The sequence below is a fragment of the Tenrec ecaudatus genome, chromosome 1 (assembly GCF_050624435.1).
Source record: "Tenrec ecaudatus isolate mTenEca1 chromosome 1, mTenEca1.hap1, whole genome shotgun sequence".
Taxonomy (NCBI): Eukaryota; Metazoa; Chordata; class Mammalia; order Afrosoricida; family Tenrecidae; genus Tenrec; species Tenrec ecaudatus.
In genome coordinates, this window is record NC_134530.1 from 71,868,939 (window position 1) to 71,874,968 (window position 6,030).

The window sequence follows — 6,030 nt, forward strand, 5'->3', positions numbered from 1 at the left end:
TGGTTGAGCTTGCTCCTCTCCAAGAGTTCTTGCCACCTCTGTCCTGCACTTTCTAAACTAGAGCCAGCCTGAGTCCAACTGTACCATCCGATGCCAGGGGACCCACTGAACTCCTTGTCCAGGAAAGTCGAGGTCCATTCTCTTTTACCAATCTGTAGGTGAAACACTGAGTGACCAGCCACTTTATGCTTTTGGCCCCCGTCAATGCAGGGCTGAACTGATATTAAGGACTTCAGGGGCAGGGAAGTCAGGGACTAGGGATGATGCCCTGGCTACAGATACAGTCTGGGAAGACTCCTCTTACAGGTGGTATACACTGCTGCATATAACAGGCAGAGGGCAGAGGGGATCTCTCCATGGCAGTGAGTGCCTTGGAAATAAATGGGAACAACGTGTTTCCAGGTTCAGCAGGAGAAAGCCATGGATTAGGAAAAGCTGGTGGAGATAGGGAAATTTTCTTGTCTATAATGGGGATCACTCCCAAGAGGAGGGCTCAGTCTCAGAAGAACTAGTACTGGGGTAGTCACCATCACCTGTGGTAGGGTTGGTGGATGAGTCAGGTGAGAACTGTCATACCCTTAAACAGGGTGGAACACACCTAAGACAGCCTTTCCCTAGTGCTGCTGAGGGACTGGGGTATATCAGGTAAGGATGGGGTCCCTTGCTGGAGCACAGAGAGCCTAGGCATCACAGTCCAAAGATTAACTACTCTCTTTCCTTCAAAGGGAATTCTCTACTCTTTTCTTCTTCTTCTTCCCTACCATTCATGTCGTTCTTAAGAACAGACACTGTGGAATTTATTCTATTTGATGGAGGGGATGGAGAGAGGAAGCAAAGAAGCAGTGGGTTTGTGAACTACAAACTGGTAGAGAGGAGGGATTCAGATGGGACAGACCAGATATCAGAAATATGAGCCTATAGTAGGCAGAGTAAATGGCTCCCAATGTTCTTACACTAAAATCCCTTGAAACTCTGAAAATGTTCTCTTAGATGACAGACGGACACAGTGATTGTGATTGCAGTAAATATTTTGGGATGGGATTTATCAGATAGGGACCAAGTAGCCTCAAGGTTCTTCAGAGAAAACAAGGACGCATGAAGACAGGAGCAGAGAGAGACCGGGTGGTGCTGCTGACTCTGAATATGAGGAAAGGCGTTTGAAGGTCGAGATGGAAGGACAGACAGAACTTCTAGAAGCAGGGAAGGGATCCTCCCGAGTCGATGGAGCTAGATTGTCTGGTGATAGCCTTTTCGGACTCTGCTCTTCAAAAGTGTGCCAGAATAAACGTTATTTGGACCACTAGAGGAGTGGTACTTTCTCCAAGCAGCAAATGGGAATTCCTACAGGGATAGAAAAGAGCAATATAGCCAGAAAATGAGCAGACTGAACACATGATTGGTGCAAGGGCAGTGAATTATATGGCTCTTCTGTAACTCCCACTAAATGGCTTTTCCCTGCATGAGTTTGATAAAAAGGTGGGGGAAGATTCTGATAGGATTCATCTGTGAGCAATTATGAACAGGATTCTCTGACTGCCATTGTGCTGTTTATAAAATGAGCCCTCTGAGAAGCAGGAGGAGAAAATCTTGCTACCAGCAAGAGCCAGGTGTGGAGCAAGTCCTCTGGACCTGAGATCCCTTTGCAGTGAATTTCTTGGATCAAGAAGACAGCTATAGTCAGAGCAGCAGCAGCAGAATCAGAAGCCAGAGCTTGAAACAGGGTTGTAACTTTCCAACCCACAGAGCAAGTGAAGCTGAATTCTTTTGTGCAGGAGGCTGGCGTTGGAGTGGGGTCCCTCTGGGCAGTTAGTTGATGAAGTTGGGCTTGTTGACCTAGGGAAGAAGAGCTGAGTGCCTTTGGACTGAGGCTTACGGAGGACTGGTATGCCCCTTTGGGCAATTTTTAGCAGATTTACATGTCCTGATAAACTACTTAACCCAAATATAGTATTCTAGGAATCAAATAAATGATATCTTTGGAAAGAGGTGATGGAGAAGCTCAAGCAATATCATTGTCAGAACAAGACCTGAAGTTCGCTGTGAAACAGACCGTTAATTGCTCATATCCAAATTCAAGTTCAAGTTGCAGAAGATGAAATCAAATTCAGGAGAGCAAAAACAACCTTGAGTACAGTATAAGCCACTTGAATTCGGAGAATAACTCAAGAATGGATTTGACTCATTGAACATTAATGGCCAAAAATTAGATGAGCTGTGGGATGACATAAAGATCATCATATATGAAGACAGCATTTAAAAGACAGGGAAAAAGAGTAGACAAAACTGTATGTTCAAGTAGAGACTCTGAAACTTGCTCTAGAATGTAGATATGCGAAAGTTGTTGTTAGGTGCTGTTGAGTCAGTTCTCACTCATCGCGACCCTATGTACAACAGAAGGAATCACTACTGTGCCACCCTCGTAATTGTTCTTGAGCTCATAATTGAGCTCAATGTAGCAGCCGCACTAAAGGGACCAAAAGAAATGGTGAGCTAACAGAACTGGACAGACAATTTCAAAGGGCAGCACGAGAAGGCAAAGTAAAATACTACAATGAAATGTGAAAATATATGGAATTAGAAAATCAGACCTGAAATAACTTGTGTTATTCTGGGTGGACTAGAGAAAAAAATCCAGAAAGACTCACATGTGAATGAGAATGAGTTTTATATAAAAGAGCATTGTATATTAAGTAAACATCCTAGCCTAGTCCAGATCAAGTACATAAATCCAATATTAGTGTATATGTCTGATACCAGTCTATAAGTTCCTCTTCAGACTCATGGAACATATGCAACAATGCCAATTGCAGGAAAATCACAGGCCCGTAGGTGGAATGTCTTGTAGACCCTGTGGTGATGGTAGCATCTTAGGGCTGGCATTGTTCTCCACATGGCTACCCAAGTCCAAGGCTCTAGCTGACATCAGTGTAGCTCCATGTAGCTTGCCAAAAGGAATGTCTCACAGGGAGATGAAACAGAGAGAGCATCTCCCATCGCCAGGGAGGAAGCTCAGAGTTCCCAGAATCCTCAGGAGAAGGCCTCATTGACTATGACCTGATTGACAGGCTAGATTCCACCCCTTTGCAAGTTGACTGGAGATTATGTAACTGCCACAGAACTGAAGAAAACATTCATTTCCCAAGTTATAATGTTGAAGGACACTACGGGCAAAATATTGAATGATACAGGAATCTTCACAAGAAGTTGGAAGGGGCCAATAAACAGTCCTTGAACTAACTACAAACTTTTCTTTCTTTTGTGTTTTCTTTGCTTTATTTTGTCATTGGTTTGTTGTTGTTTTGTTGTATATTGTTTCTTAGTTTTGCTCTATCTTGTGTTTGTGAATGTTATTATATCTGTAGGTCTGTCTAAATAAGATAGGCTGGATCAACAATCTGAAGGAGAAAACAACGGGACTGACAGTTCCAGGGGGACATGGGAGAAGGGGAGGTGTGGAGAAAGGTAGTGGTGTTAACAAACCCATGGACAAGGGAACAACAAGTGATCTAAATCGGTGGTGAGGAGGGTGTAGGAGGCCTGGTAAGGCATGATCAAGGGTAATGTAGCCAAGAGAAATTACTGAAACCCAAATGAAGACTGAGCATTATAATGGGACAAGAGGAAAGTCAAAGGAAATAGAGGAAAGAGGTGGGAGGCAAAGGGCATTTATACAGGTCTAAATAAAGGCATGTACATATGTGACCATGTTGGCATTTGAAATACCAGTGACATAGCTTCCAGTATCAGAACAATACACAAGCCACCACAGTATGACAAACTGGTGGACAAGTAGTGAAAGAGTAAGATTTGATGGAAATTTGATAGATAATGAGCTTATGTTCATGGGAAGTGACAGTCCCCCAAATGGAGAGAATGGCTGCACAACTCAAAGCCTGTGGTCAGTGTCACTGAACTGCACACGTAGAAACTGTTGAATTAGCCACTTTACTCATTCATTTATTTATGTAGTATATATTACCAGTAATAACAATAAGAAATCTTTCATCTGGGGACTAGGGAAAAGGGGAGCTGAGTGCAACCCCAGAAGTGGATCAGGATGGAGATCAGAGAATGGACAGACCACTGGAGGGATGGTGCAAGTGTTTATTTGCCTCACTGCCCATGGATTAGTGCAGAGGCCTAGGAATTACAGAAGAAAAGAAGAACCATGTGTTGTGCAATGATTTCCCTGACACCAGGGAGGACAAGGATGAGGGCGTTGGTGTACATGTTTATGTAGGATAACTAGGTTAGGTAACAGCAGTTCCCTGGGAGAGCTGACTTCCAAGTTCTTCTCCTTGCAATGTTTATCATTCTTTTAATTCTGGACTCTGGGTCTTGGACTTAACCTTTGGAGATAATCCTTAATAAGGGAGGAGAAAAGATTTAAAAATTACTGTGTCCTCCTTACTTGGTATTTCACACATCACCATTATGACCTTGTAAAGATAGTCACTCTCTTCTGCTGTTTCGCCCCATTGAATTTCTACTTCTCCTTCATGCCCCATTCTTTTTTATTGTTGTTATTCTGCACTTTTGTGATATACTGTTTACATATCATACAATTTCATAGTCAAAATCACTTTCAAATAGAATTGTATATATAACATCAAAATCAGTTTTAATGCTCATTCCCAGCTCCTGCATTCATTGATTAATCCCCAATTCCCCTCCCCCCACAGCTCCTCACCCGCATTGGAGATAAATCACTGAATCAATTATTGCCTCTACTTATCCACTATGTCTGTTCTTCATAAACTGGGAAACCTAACAGAAACAATAATAAAACAAAAGGAACAGAAAGAAGAAACAATAACAATTAAAAGGGTAAAATAAAAATTAAAAGTAAGAGGGAGAAGAGCAGCAATATTTAAAAAGCCAGAGAAGAATTTTCTATGATGGAACAGGTGAGCATAGATCAAATCCAGGTGGGATCAAGAGTGAGGTCAACTGACCGAGTGTATATTATATACCATAGTTCACTCCACCATAATCAAGTTTCCCGAAATCTCTGTCTGATAATAAAACTATTCAACTTCCTCCGTAGCCTTCTACATAATGGGTGTTCACAATTTAAGCTCTGTTTTACCCCTTCCTCTTAAGGCCCATTCTTTTTTTTTTCGAAGTGTGGCTCGCAGTCTTTATTGATCGGTAATGGCGAGTCAAGGGGGTATGACCGCTCCCGCTTCCGAGGCGGCGTCCAGAACCCAAGCGGCAGCCCCGGAAAAAAGAAGGCCCATTCCTAAGGTACTTTTCTGCTCCCTTTAGTTGATCCAGCCTAATCATCATTCCTTCGGTACAACACTTACCAGTGTCATTTTAATCATTTCTTTTTCTCCCTTGTCTCTCAGAAGTAGGAAGTGAAGAATTATTTTCAGAATAAGTAAATTAATGGGCAAGCACATGTAGAAATTTCCATCGACAAAGGACGAAGCAAGGCTAAGAGATTCTAAGCAGTGTAACATTTTAAGCTTTGTAAGCAGAGAGGTAGAAGCTGGACTTTGGGACATCTAGGTCCAGGATTCTGTGCATGTGTGGTTAAGTTTGCTTAAAGGACCCAACTACACAGAGGAGCATTTCAAAGTCAACTGGCATGAGCTGCTTTGGGGCAGAACAGAGGTTATTCGATCCCAATCAGATGATCATTAGCTGTTTCACTCTAGTGATTTCACTGGGTATCTCAGGCTCTCAAACTGTCACCTTTAAAATAGAAGTAATAATAACCTAGCCCATCTACTGACAGCGACAAACTACACTGAATCCCTTGAAGTCAGGGATCATGACTCTTTTGCTTGCAGCCTGGTCCTGGCACAGAGAATGCCGGTTGACACATAGTGAGTGCTCATTATATATTTCTTGAAATTGGGAAAGTATGTGGGACTATGGCCCTTATCACAGCATCAAATTATCTGATTATCACAGTTCTCCAACTGTTTCCCAAGATGGACCTTCCACTCTTAGTTCATCTTCCAAAGGCAAACTGAACTCTGTCCTCATTCATTTCCCCTCCCCAAAGGTGGGCGGGACAAT